General features: G+C 39.3%; 1 protein-coding gene across 16 annotated transcripts in view; it reads left to right on the top strand.

Annotated features, from left to right (window-relative positions):
* gab1 (GRB2-associated binding protein 1) overlaps nt 1–14347 on the top strand; it is a 112228-nt gene that overhangs the window by 16960 nt on the left and 80921 nt on the right. The window contains exon 1 of one of the 16 annotated variants that reach the window (XM_055205153.2): nt 9909–10037. The exons of 14 other annotated variants lie outside the window; for them this stretch is intronic. The gene's annotated coding sequence lies outside the window, so the exon portion shown is untranslated. Of the gene's footprint in view, nt 1–9908; nt 10038–12373; nt 12890–14347 lie in introns of those variants that run through there. One more of the 16 variants, XM_055205148.2, reaches the window with a different exon arrangement.

The raw sequence follows: 14347 nt of genomic DNA, 5'->3' as shown, positions 1-14347 counted from the left end.
TCACCTGGTCTGTTTCATATTATGCCCCGTTCATATTATCAGAGACTTTGTGGCTGTATGTTGCCCATCTGTCAAAGAGAAGGCGTTTCTAATTCTGGTTGTCATAATCAAATGAGTATCGTCCCCCTCAGTAACCGATGAGAGACGGATGACATGTACTTCACTGCTTCGCCCTCATTGGTAGTCATTCCCGAAAGTCGCTAATCATTTGCATAAAGTTAAACTTTTCTCAACTTTGTTGCGGCACTGAACACACCTCATCTAGTTGCCAACAGTCATTGTCACTCATGTTGCCAGAAGTCAGAGACCAATACTGCAATGTAGACTCTCTATCTCTCTTTCTACTCTTCAGCTGCTGTAGTTCTGCAGAAGTCTGCGCTCTGAAGTTCCTTACAAAAGCATGATGACCATTTCCTGTGCTGCTGTGTTGCCACTGCTGATGGGTCCCAGATGGCTATTGAGTACTCTTGGTCTCTTTCTCTTTTCTTTGCTTGGAACAAAGCCTTGAGTACATTAAGAGGAGGTGTATGAAAGAGAGTGTTATGAGTGGGCTGCAGGGCCTGCACTAGAGAACAGAGTAGTGTGGGATTGAAGACTCAGTTTTGGCTGTTTTAGTGACACTCCAGAATGACTGGCATAATAAGCTCCAAATTTAATAACTAAATTTACTCTCGTAGCAAGCCCATACAGTCTGATAAGCATGACATCAAGCATGAACTATATAGATGCATTTTGATGCATGTCTCGTCATCATTGCAGGATTTGTGTGCTATTAGTAGGGGTTAAAGCCCCCCTAACCTGAAAATAAGTTGCCAGTGTGTGTGCAGAAACATCCTGGTATTATACAAATCCATCTATCCTTCTTTGTATAATATCCTTTAAACCACAACAGTCACACAAAACAGGTTGGTGGGGATCCCCTATCAATGTGATGTCACAGTGATTACGTCCCACCCATGACTGCTCACAGACTTATGAGCGCGTAGTTCAACCTTCTGCCAGAGACATATGTTTTGATGTAGGGATGCACCGAAATTTCGGTCGCCGAAAATGGCATTATCGGTTTGGGGCCGAAATAAAAATCCAGCCGAAAATGTAAACCGAAAATGAATGTCAACCGCGCCCCTCCCATCTGTGCGCTAGCGCTTGGGTTTCACTCACGGTGATCAGTCGTCTCCGACCCCTCCCCTTCGTGCTCAATAGTGCTGCAACGACGCGTCGACGTCATCGATTACGTCGACTACGCGACGCGTCACGCTGTTTACATTAATCTCGCGTAATGGCGGCTTCTGCTCCTGGCAGTGTTATCCATACATTTATTTGTTTGTGTGCGCCACAAAATCAACAATGGTTGCAACATTTACATTTTTATTTTCATTTAAAACGGCTTCATTTATTGTTGTGAGCGCTCGGTGGTGCCTCTCTTGTGCACGCTCTCTCTCTCTCTCTCGCAGTGTTTTCCCACACACACTGGTTCTCTATGTGCTTGTGCGCCAGCTCTCTCTCTCCTATGCCCGTGAAAATAGCATTCAGTTGTGTTAAAATGCTAATTTCAGACCTTATTAATGTACAACTTTTTTATAAATGTTTGCAATTTCTTTATTGTTTATTAGATTTTTCCCACCTTTTTGCTGATCCGAAAAATAATCTGATCTGTGCCTCAAAAACTGTAATGTGATCCGAACTGTGAGTTTTTTTTATTCGTCACACACCCCTAGTACACAGTGATAGCCATAAATGCAATTGTACTAATAATTGGCATAATAATTTATTTCGGTGTTTCGGTTTCTGTTTTTCGGCCTTGGTTTCCTTTTTTCGGTTTCGGCCAAGAATTTTCATTTCGGTGCATCCCTATTTTGATGTAATCCAAAGCACATGTGTAAGCGCTACTCCCTACTTTGCATACGGGGAGGGGAACAGAAGCTTTTTTGCATTTAAACAAACACATACAATATGTTTTTTATTGCAACCACAAATGGCCATGTTCAACATTGTATTAAAGATCTGTTGTGTATTTTGAGCTAAAACTTTACAGACAAATTCTGGGGATACCAGAGACTGAAATACTTAGGTTAGGGTCCCTTTAACCAAAATTAAAGATGAATCAGTAAAAAAACAATATTTGCGTGCTGTCTAAACCATTTGCACGTATACGCGTTATGTCTGGAGATGCGGCTTTCCAGGCTCCCGCTTCAGATGTACGCATGTTTGACTGATGCGTCTGGAGATTAAATGTTGCTGTTGCGTGATGCATTCACGCTTAAGTCCTGCACTTCTGTTTTGTCCATTGTTTAGACGGACTTAAAGCAAGCGAAACAAAATGTACTTATTGCACAGATAAATGGTTGGCTTTTGGATAAAGGCTTTTTTAAAAACATTAGACACAGTCTCTTAAGGAAAGTTTTTTTATTTGGTGCTAATCAAGCCAAATGATGGTCCAGTTTCTTCTTGTACCCACTCTGGTTCGCAGTGGGGTTCTGATGTGTAGGAGGGGTCAGGCTGAAGCCAAGCTGTGAAATGCCGCTGCCGCCCAGTGTAATTTCTCGGGTTACTGCGAGTGTGCTGGGGCCTGGTTCACATCGGACTGCCCCCTCCTTCGAGTGTGAGAGAGAGAGAACGCTCTCAGCACCAGTCCTGTGAGAGTGCTCTTTCTCTCTCATGATTGTATTAGAAAGTCTGCTCCCTATGGTTTGATATGTCCAGTCTGGCATTGTGCCAACAGGGATACTGTTCATGAGTATGGCCGCAAAAAGCTTGCAATGCTTTCAGTATAGAACATGCTATGTTCAGGCACTTTTTCTGCTGTGAATCTCTGCTGCATTGTGGGTACATCTGTCCACTCAGGATACGTTTGTGAATATTTTTTAACCTTATCAAGTCTCAAATTGTCAGTTATCATCTTTTGCCAAACAACTTTGGATTAGGTTTTATTCCGCTAAATCTGCTCCATGCTCAAGGTCAGTATGCATTCCTTACATTTTCTTATTGCATGCTTTGTTGATTTTACTAGACTTGGAGAAAGACACCTGCTACTGCAGGTGAGTGGCTCCAGAGTTTCTGTTGAATTCTTGGAACAGTTGCTTGCGTGTAACAGTTGCGTGTTATCAATAAATTCTTAGTATTATATGCTTTAAGTTTGGTAGCTTGGTCGTTGCATTTCTATTTTAATACTTTTTAGCGTATATTGCCACAGAACTATTGCATGTGTAGTATTGCTTCATAATTTTTGTTTCCTGATTGTATTTTTGGTGTCCCTCACTCTCCAAGTTTTTAACTTGTACGTAAAATCTGCTACATAAGTTGTGAAAAGTCTGTTTGGCTTTTCTTCCTTACACCTGAGGTTTGGAGGTCATGCTGTCAGTTTGGGTGCTGTTGCCTTGTGTATTGTTGGTATTAAAAAGAGAGATTGTTTGAGCAGGCTGTCAAGCAAACCCAAGCAGTGCTCCTGTCATGTGAACAGAGGCTGCCCGGGCCAGAAGAATGTGTTGAATGTGAATGACGCAGCTTTGACGAAGACATGTGACTTAGAGAGCATTAAAGAGGGAGGAAAGGGGAGCAGGGAAAAGGGTAGTTGACTCATGCAGGCAAAGTGCCACCCCACTGACCTTTTTATGCTAGCGTAACTATCTGCTCTTGGATGCAACGAAAAGCAGGAATTGGAGGGTAGAGGCAAGCATTTGGGAGTTGATAAAGAGAGGGGCAGTGTGCGTTATTGCCCTGTTTACATGTCTCTGAGGTTGTTGATGTTATGCTCCTTTGTTCTTTGTTTGCACAGTTGACTACACTTCAAAAAAGACTTTCTTACTTAGTGTTTTTGTCTTGTTTTCAGTACAAATATCTAAAAATTCCTAAATTAAGATTACAAAAAATAAGATTCAATTAAATTGAGAAAAAAATCTTGAAAAGTTTACTTTTTTCTTGAACACTTAATTCAAAATAATTTTTCTCACCCCACTGGCAGATGTTTTTGCTTGTTTTAAGCACACATTCACTTAAATTTTATTTTTTTTGTCTAAAAACTAGACTAATTTTCTTAGGTCATTTTGCTCATCAAGAAAATACATCTTAATTTAAGAATGTTTTGATATTTGTACTGAAAACAAGTTTACTTGAAAAAATTTTGTGAAAACAAAAATACTAAGAAAGTCGTTTTTTTTGCAGTGTAGCTCATGCTATACCACTTGGTATTCCACATATTACATAATCTTTAAAATGTATTTCAGGTGACCTTGTAATAGAGTGCCGAAGTCATGACGTCACTTTGTAGGCCAACCCGGAAGTTAGCGGCGCATGGGTTCCCTCGATCGAAAAGCCATTCATTTTTCCCATAGACTTTTGGAAAATCGCAAAAAATAAGATCTGTCTTCAACAAAGAGTTATGAACCTTACACGTTTTGTCTATCAAGATAATCTTTATAAGTTAAACGAAAATGTATACATTTTGAAGCCTAAATAAAGCCGTCAGATATAAAATGCTAACGGTATGCTATAATCGGACTACAGCGCACCGGTCGCGGATCAACGTCATCATCAAGCTTCCTCAAACTTTATTTAAAAAAGCACGCTCGCTCATTGTGATCTGCGCTGTTTATGGACACTTATCCACTTTTTCATGAGAAATATTGCACATTCGTTATTTCCAAAAATGTTAGAAATTTTGTTTACGCGTGATTTTTTGTTAATGTTTTATTTATTTATTAGTTTAATTATTTCGTTAGTTTATATAAACCTTAATATTATCATTGTGCCCCAAATAAACTTTAAAGATTATCTTTCACTGTATTATGTTTGATTGTATGTTTGTATACCATTTGCTAATTCGCCAGAAAAAAAACCCATCTCAGAAGCACTAGCTATTGCCGTATCAATTTCCAATCTTATGTACTTTTTCTTACTTAGACGATAGAAAACCATAGATCGAGGAGAGAGAACCACTATAAATCTGGACATAACAGTGCAGCTTAGATGCTGGTTTACTTACCGGTATTGTAAGGGCCAGCATGAGGGACAAGGTTTATCAAGTCTCATTAAGTAAAACTATGGAGAGAGGAGTTATAATAGTGTTCTATGTATTTTTAAGATAACTATACAATCTCTGAACAAACAGAACACAGTTAAATTCCAAACATTTAATATAATAGTTATATATAATTATATATGTTAAATTTAAAGAGAATTGTCCAATAGCATCAATGCTTAAATACAATATATTATAATTAAACCATATATGTTCTCTAAATAAACAATATATACTAATTTTGTTCACATTTTCTATATATTTTTACCTGGTAATCCACAAGCCCCAAATGTGAGAGCCTGTGTAGTAAATTGTATCTCACATTACTGTGAGCTGACTGGTGTATAGTTACAATAGTATAACATTTAATTTTTGGTATTTGTTAGACAAGGGACTTACAGTGCATTCAAGCTATATATATCAGCGCGTTCTCTGGGAATTAAACAAAAGTTAACAAAATGCTCCAATCACTGATCCACAGAAACATTGCAGCACGTTTTGTAGTGAACATCTTTATTTTCATAAAATAAGTAAACTTTGTCTCCCGACAAAACAAAACATGTCAAACTACAGTCTCTCCACAGTACAACAATATTTGGAAAAACTACAATTTGAAAAGACTAAATATATAACGCTATGTATATTAACTGAAAGGTAAACTTCTGAGAACGTGAGGCTAAAAGGCTAGTGACAGATTTCCTGTCATGATGACGTCTAAACTCCCCGCCAAGGATGTAGTCCCTATTAGCAACTTGTTAGCAACCACCGTTTTTAAGGCACAATAAAGTTTAAAAAAATCACAAGCAGATTATAACTGGTGTATTTTATGTCATAGAACAAAACGTGAAAATATTTAGAGGTTTTGTTAACCACAGACCTTATTTCAGGCGATTTAGCAAAAACCCATTCAAAAAACCCATAGACTTCAGGGCGAGGGAACCCGTAGTGCTAAAATGCTACCTCACTTCCGCGTTTTAGCCTACAAAGTGACGCCATTACTTCGGCACTCTATGGGTACATACTTATTAAAACATATGCATAAACTTTTATTTGCAAGTGTTAGTATGTATATTAGATCTTAAAATGTAGTTGTTAAATTGTACTTTACAGGGGGTTAAAAGCTATTCGATCATTGACCAGATTTATTTTATGATTTGTACAATACCGTTGAGCACTTTTTTCAACGTTTCTACTCTTATTACAGTAACCTCAAAGTCAAACATATTCTTTGCATTTAACATGCTTCCATCTGTGGCAAGCTCACATCAGTGGTTTGTGTGAGAGGCAGCTGTGATACATCAAACTGCATCTGTATGTAGGGGTGGGCGGAATGACCAAAAATCTATTTCACGGAATGAGTCATTTTATTTCACAGAACGGAATAATTCACGGTATACATGTTTTTCAGTTTATATTGTTTTTTGATTATAAAAAGTTACAGAAATACACCACTCACTATAGCTTTTAACTAAATGCTCACCACAGTTTTAAAATATGAGCAATTTAAAGTTAATAATGTTAAAGTAAAAATGCCCAGAAGATAACAACAGATAAGTCTTGATTAGATAGAATCTTGTTTTTAATTGAGTTATTAATTTTATAGACTATTGAAGCTATAGTATGGCTTCATTGTATTTTGTATTTATGCATACATTACATTAAACATATGCAATATGTAAAATGAACAGGTATAAATATATGCAAAAACCTACAGACAGGATAAATACCTGTATATGAGAGAAGAAGCTCTAGATATTATAAATGTGACATGTGCTATGATGTGATGATCATAAAGTTTGTTTTAAGGTCTTGACGCCCTTTACTTTCTATTAGACCTTAACATTTGCATCTCTTTCTCGTCTTTACGATCAAATATGTTTGTATAAGCAAATGGCGCGTTAAACTACATCGCTCCAGCAGCGCACGTGTCACTTATATAAACGCGAGTTTTGTCTTAGCTTGCTTAAAGTTCAGAAAACTTTACAACTATTAGCATTATGTGCGAGAAGAACTCTTTATTTGGCGTCACAGCTCCTTGCGCTTGCCTAGAGACCTCTGTACGCGAGAGACCGGCCGGCTGCTGCATGAGGAGAGAGAGAGAGAGAGCGCGCGCGCGAGAGAGAGAGCACGAGAGCGAGCAAGACAAGAGTCTCGCTGCGTGACCCGCGGTGGATTCACTGGCACTTATTATAAAAATTACACAAATAACTCGACTCGTCCATTTATAAGTGAACTATTTTACATGTTTCTCCGTCACACTCAGTCTAACATGCTGGAGGGCAGAGTTAGCCACGCCCACTTATTTGCATTCCACGGAATAGATGGAATAGAAAAATCTGTTACGTCAGACATTTTATTTTGCGGTAACGGAATATACCGTCATACCGCCCAGCCCTATCTGTATGTATAGAATACAGCTAGGTTAGAAAATCAAAAAGAGTATATGGCTAACATATGCTCTGCATGAAGTCCTAGTCTGGGCTAGCCAGTTTTTGCACTTTAACTAGTAACTTGCTAGCCTGGGTGCCAGCCGATCTTAGCCCCGCACACAACATTTTGAGAAACGGGAAGATCGGTCTGTGGTTTCACCGTTGAGGAGCTACTATGCGAGTCCCAAAACTGGCCGACGAATCAAATTGTCAGGGCGGGCTTTATACGATGATGGACAGATGATCAACAGTAACGTATCAACCACGTCACCAAAGAGCGCGAGTGTTGAATCTGTTTACAACGAAATGGCTGCCGCTGGAGAATTCAGATGTATGGAATCTGGCATTGAGTCTGTTCTAAAAGATATCGACAGAGCATTGATTTAAAAAGAGGAACAGAGAAACGCGATCAAGGCATTGGTTTATGTTTTCGCCGTACTTCCTACGGGATTCGGCAGAAGTTGGTCGCCCTTATGGAGGACAAAGTTAAAGAAGCAACTGAAATGGGTGTCACGGCGATGCAACTCGGCGTGCACGACGAGATGGATATAATTAGCGGTCGTTGCCAGCTTCTTTTCGGAAGCCCGTAATCGGGACTGCTGAATAAGTGGAGGGACATGCTAGGCTCCGATATTTTTCAAGCCAACGTAATGGGTAGCTATCGTCGTGGATGAAGTTCACCTAACGTACAAATGGTAAGAGATAGTCTTACTGTATGACTTAGTAAATACTTAATGTTGTGATATAAATGAAATGTTGTAAACAAAGTAGGTGTTGATGTACTTCGCTAACTCAGACTTAGTATAATTACAATGATGTTAGTATCATTGTAGCGAAATTACTAGCAGTTCGGTCAGGCTGCTAAAGACATTTCAACATAAGTCACACACTCCGTTGCTCTGATTTGTCGTATGTCTATCCAATTGAGTGCAGAGGCATTTTTCGGTTGAGACACGCCTCATAATTTTAGCTCAATGGAGCGGTATCAGACTCAAATTCTGACTAGAATCGAGTATGACAACGTCAGGCTAGTAACTTGCAGGAATGCTTTCTTTTAGTTGACTCCCGAACACAATGTTCTCTTTTAGGGGGTCACTGCTTCTAATGGGCTGAGAACATGCATCGCACAGTCCTCTCACCCCTCATCACCTGCTTTAAGTTTAACAACATTATAATGTGTGTGCACAACCACAAGAATGCTATTTGATATTTTTTCCAATTGCCACACTATTTATTGTTACATTTTGATATTATAAATGTAAAAATATTTTGAGAAAAGTTTAACTAAAAATTGTAAATTTTTATAATGGCTTCATTCATGTTTGTGTTCAATATGTCTAATTGTTTTCTAGTTTCAGTTGCGCTATGCAGATGTGAAATAAATGTTATCACATCTTGCTATCATTTGGACCCAAATACTTGGTCCAGACCAAGACAAAGGAGATCGCTGAATCCCGTGCACTTAAGAAGTTTTCCTATTTTGCGGTGTTATATTGTGGCCATAAATAATTGAGTGTCAAACATCAAAGCCAATATTATTCAGAACCTATCTAATCAGTGCAAAAGTAGTGTGTTAAGGATGCTCTGGGATGTGGTCTCTTTTGCCTTATCTCTACTACACCGTGGCTCCATTTCCTGTTCCTCTTGCTTCTTTAGGCATATAGGGACAATTTGATTTGGCCCACATAAATTCTAGCTAGGGTGCTAAATGTAATTTGCTGTGGGTAGCATTGGCCTTAGATTGGATTATGCCGGATAACCGGGATGACAATGTGTTTTTGCAAGAGGCAACTAGGTTCGCTTGAAGAGGTGGTTTGGGGTACGTCTCATGTAAACTGCTCTACAATTGGCAATTGGTATAAAAGCAATCTGTCCTAATCTGCAAAACTGAAACGCAGTTGATGATAAATAATTTACTGTACGTCCTTGACTTAATAGAGGATAGTGCATTTATTATTTGCTGGTGCCTTTAAATTCCCTTATTTAATATCTTGCAGGGGATCTGTGGCAGACCTTTTCAAGTGACGTTCTTTGTGTGAAAGGTTTAATTTTCCTCAGTACACCGGTAATACCTGCAAGTGCAGGTGTAGTATGATATATTCAAATTTGGACCAAGCAATCAGAGTGTGAAAAGTTTATATACAGAGTGAAAATTTTATATTTGTCCGTCAAAGACTTTCTCTCCCGAAGCTCTGCAACAACAACACCTTTTTTTAATAGATTTATTGTTCTTATGTTATCTTGACATGTATGGAAAGACCCAGCGAGCTCTTGAGCAATCCTGGTGGAGCTACAGAGCACAGCGCCGACAGGTAATATTGGGTTGCCTGCAGCCTTTCTTCAGCACAGGGTTGTTGTCGTCCAAGGGAAGGTGGAGTGTAGGAAAAAGAAGAGGGGGGAGGAGGTGGCCTCTTGTTATTTTCAGTCTATTGTGTCTACTTCCTGTAGGTCAGGGGTTATTGGAGTAGGGAATTGCAGACTAGCTGTGAAGCAAAAGTGAGACAGAACTTCCATAGATTCAGAACATCAGCACCACAACGGCAAGATTAGTTTGAATAAAGCTTGGAGCTACTAGCAACCAACCTCACCAGGTAAATGCAAGGCAGGAGTGAGTGATACAGCTTTATGCTTCCAGTTTTATTCTGACTCTGACTGCATGCCACGTGCCACCGGACTGCTAGACGATATCCTGTTTTTTCCATACAGGCGTAGTATTTATATAGATTTTGTAGTCTCTTTATGTTTTGTGCAACCCTCATGAAGAGGACTCCTTGTTCTGCAGTACATCTATGAGCATTTGTGGTTTTGCATGTACATTAGTGTGCACGTTGACGTGTTTACTGGCTTTCCAGTTCCGTGACCAGAAGTGGAAGAGATCGGAAGAGGTTGGAATTGTTTTTGAAACGTCTCTTATGTAACTCTTGAGGGCTGCTGTATTAGAGCCTGGTTAATGGAACAAGGGAGCCTCACTTGCCATTAGCTAATATAGCCATGGTCAGATCACATTAGCACTAGACTGCTGTACTGCAGAAAGATGCAAACCAAACATTCTCTTCCTGCCTGAATCACCTTCAGAGTGTCTGTGTTTAGTCATTCAGTATAGATTTTAGTGTTTAATGACTGAGCTAAAGAAATCAAGGTGATGACACGTTGTTGATACATTGTTATACGATACATTGTGATGGTTACCAGCAAAATAGTTGTTGTAGATTGATGTGTTGTATGTAGCGCTGAATGTTTTTTGACAGTACATGTTAATATTTGATATTTACGTGTTGCATGTTAAGACATTTAAAGTGCATCAGGTGAAAAAATTTTTTTAACCCAGGCTTTTGGTTGATTGATTTGTTAAAGGGATAGTTCGGCCAAAAACGATATTAAACCCATGATTTACTCACCCCCAAGCTGTCCGAGTTGCATATGTCCATCGTTTTTCAGACAAACACATTTTCGGATATTTTAGAAAATATTTTAGATATTTCTGTTCATTAAATGTTATGTTACGGGGTCCAGCAATAGTCCACGACCTTCAAGTCCAAAAAAGTGCGTCCATCCATCACAAATCAAATCCAAACGGCTCCAGGACGACAAACAAAGGTCTTCTGTGGGTAATCCGTGCGGTGTTTTTGTAGAAATATCCATATTTAAAATGTTATTAACTTTATAAACTAGCTTCCGGTAGCGCCGCCATCTTAGACTCAGGAGAGAGGATTAGCGTAGTGTACGCACTTTTCTTAGTGACGTATGACAAATTCGGAGGGCGGGGGCACCGAGCAGCAGCAGAGAAACTCTGTACGCTGCGTAAGCTCTCATCCTGAATGCGCATCACTCCAAAATGGCGGCGCTACCGGAAGCTAGTTTATAAAGTTAATAACATTTTAAATATGGATACCTCTACAAAAACACCGCACGGACCACCCACAGAAGACCTTTGTTTATCATCCTGGAGCCGTTTGGATTTAATTTGTAAAGGATGGACGCGCTTTTTTGGACTTGAGGGTCGTGGACTGTTGCTGGACCCCGTAGCATAGCATTTGATGAACAGAAATATCTAGGATATTTTCTGGAGTGTCCGAGGGTGTGTTTGTCTGAGGGGCGATGGACGTGTGCGGCTCGGACGGCTTGGGGGTGAGTGAATCATGGGTTTGGTATCGTTTTTGGCCGAACTATCCCTTTAATTGCTGAAAAGTTTTTGTTTGTTTAAAGTTTTTTGCAGTTAACCCTATACAAAGATCACCATATCTGAATTTCAGTAATTGATAGCAGTGACGGGAAATGTAGACATAATGCTGTTGAATGCATTTCTTTATTAAATCGATTTTAAAATAGATAGTTTTGGTCCTTGATACTGATCGATCAGCAGTTTGCATACTAATACTGCATACTCTCATGCTACTGTCATGTATCCCTGTGCAGAATCTATTCCTGATGGTAATTTTTGTTGCTTTGAAATATTCTTTAACTGTTGAACAGTAGCACTAGCAATAGGATTGCGTTCAATGTTCCCTTGAAAACCGGCATTAACTACTTTTTAGGCAACAATCTGTGATACATATTAATATTACGTACTAGAGCAGGTGTTTCTTTTGCAAACATGCACTAAACAACTACTTGGTAAACTAATGTCCAAGAAAAACTAGTTTGGAGATCTAAGGAAGCAGCTTTCCCCACCAGGAAGATGAAAATTGCCAGTGAAGTGGAAACTTCCATTTTGTATCTGTGTGTTTTTGCCCATTTGAGACCGGTTGCTCATCTGTTGGCCCATAGCCGAGTGTGATGGTAAACTGTAAATAATTAAGCCCTTCTTCGTTCCTACTCTCACAAATTTTTGTCCCCCCCCCCCCTCTGTTCCACACTGTTTGACTTCTTGGTTAATGCTTCACTCAGTCCACTTTGAAGCTCATTTCAGTGCAGTTTTTTTCTTTCTGCCAGTCGCTGCATCTGTACTGGCTCTTAGCTCACATTTCTCTTGCTAAGGGAGAGATAAAGAACCTGAACCAACTATATAGAGGAAATGAAACCAGGCCATTCCCCTGGGATAACTGTTAAGGGGTATTGATCTCTCTCTGCCCGAATGATTGATATGGAATGACCTTGGCTTGAAAACATGCTGTTCTTCGTGTCCAGCATATCTGTCACATTGGCAGTCATTTGGAGAGCAATGTGGAATAAGAGAGAGACGCCTGGATCAACAGTTCAGCACAAGATCCAAGCACCAGACAGAAGGTTTCTTATAGATCATGGACGACAGGTCTCCTAGTTAAACCCAGTCTCTAGAGAGAGACAGTTTACAGAGTTTTTGGTGTTGCTGATGCACACAGCTGGAAGTGGGATTGTGTACTGTTTTGGCAGGAGTACATTTTACAGCTGAAGAGTTTGTTTTTGGATCGGTGGGTAAAATTTCTCAATAGAGATTAGAAGACACCGGGATTTCAGACTTGAGGTGAGAGAATGTAATTGTGTAGCTTCATTTCTAGTTTTTAATTTGTGTCCTTTTCTACTAGTATATGCACCGGTTATAAAAGTCCTGACCACTCTCCAAAATAAGAGATGGCAAGCATTCAGAAGTATTGCAAAGCCTTGTAGTCTGTTCTGTTTATGTTTGGTCGGTTATTCTGAGCTGCCGTGCCTTCTGACTGTTGCAACCATTGTTATTTTCTGAACTGTTAGCTATTTATACAGCTGGCTTGTACGGCTGCATAGGATATTCCTTGTGTTACACAGATGTTGTTCACCATGACCACATCTCTGCTATGTCTCTGTTTTTCTTCTGTTGCTGGCATTGTGCTGGTGTTTTTTATAGACCGTATATGTATGTTGTGTGATGTTATAGTCCTGATCCAGTGGAATGTGGTGGAATTCTAAAATTTCCAAAAAGCTTCTCTGTCCTCTCTGTACACTTTAAAAGGTCATAGCCTGAAAAATTTGACTTTTTCCATTTGTAGGGATGTCCTGATCCAGTTCCGGTACTGTGTGTTGGCCGTGGTTGTTACTGACAAGCTATTAAAAGGACAAAGTATTATAAAAGCACCATAAACGGTTTATGCACTATATTCCAAGTCTTTTAACAAACACACATTTAAAGATATTTAAGTTCACAGAAACTCAGTAACTTACTCGCAAACTTAGTTAATCTAGTGGTGAAGCGGATGGATGAATCGTGTCATTCACACATGGACATACAAGATAACTGCAGGCTATTTTAAAGATCTGATTTTATAAAGTCTCAGTAAGCCGTTGGATGGATGCAATTCACTTTGTGCTGAGCACATGATGCATCTATTATCTTTGTGTTTTAACAGTTATAAACTATCCATTGCGGAGCGAGGATTCCCATGGGAGGGTGATTCAGGTGCATCAATTCTGCACCCAGAAAGCCCATAAACGTAGCGTGTATATGACTTAGGCGCATCAATTCTGCACCCGGAATGTGCGTGGAAGGTCCGGTCGGGCGCATGATTTCCAGGGTGATCATCTGCACGCTGGAGCTTTTTTACTATGCCAGTTTTACGCAATTAAGGAAAAAATATTTAGCATACTGAATTAATTAAATGTACAAATGAATTGAGACACAGCAAGTGACCCGCGCTGTCTAGATGAGTTAAAGGTTTTCATAAAAATAAGAACATTAAACTCTCGTCTGGCGAATCCAATGCTCTAAATGTATATTAAACATCTTAAATGATCTTTATCTGCACGTTTCCTGATAGGTGTACCGTCCCAAATCCATAATCTAAAGCAAAGAAGCGTCTTCATTCACTTTTGGTTTCGTTTTTAAAGCATGCAGAAATGACAGAAAATAGACTGCTTGATGTTAAAATAATTATTAAGAGAGATAAAGTTCTGGACCTGATAGATGTTAAGAGTTATTAAGTGTGACAAGACTCAAAAGCGATCTTTC

The sequence above is a fragment of the Misgurnus anguillicaudatus genome, chromosome 3 (assembly GCF_027580225.2).
Source record: "Misgurnus anguillicaudatus chromosome 3, ASM2758022v2, whole genome shotgun sequence".
In the NCBI taxonomy this organism is placed as follows: domain Eukaryota; kingdom Metazoa; phylum Chordata; class Actinopteri; order Cypriniformes; family Cobitidae; genus Misgurnus; species Misgurnus anguillicaudatus.
This window is presented reverse-complemented; position numbering and strand designations above follow the sequence as displayed.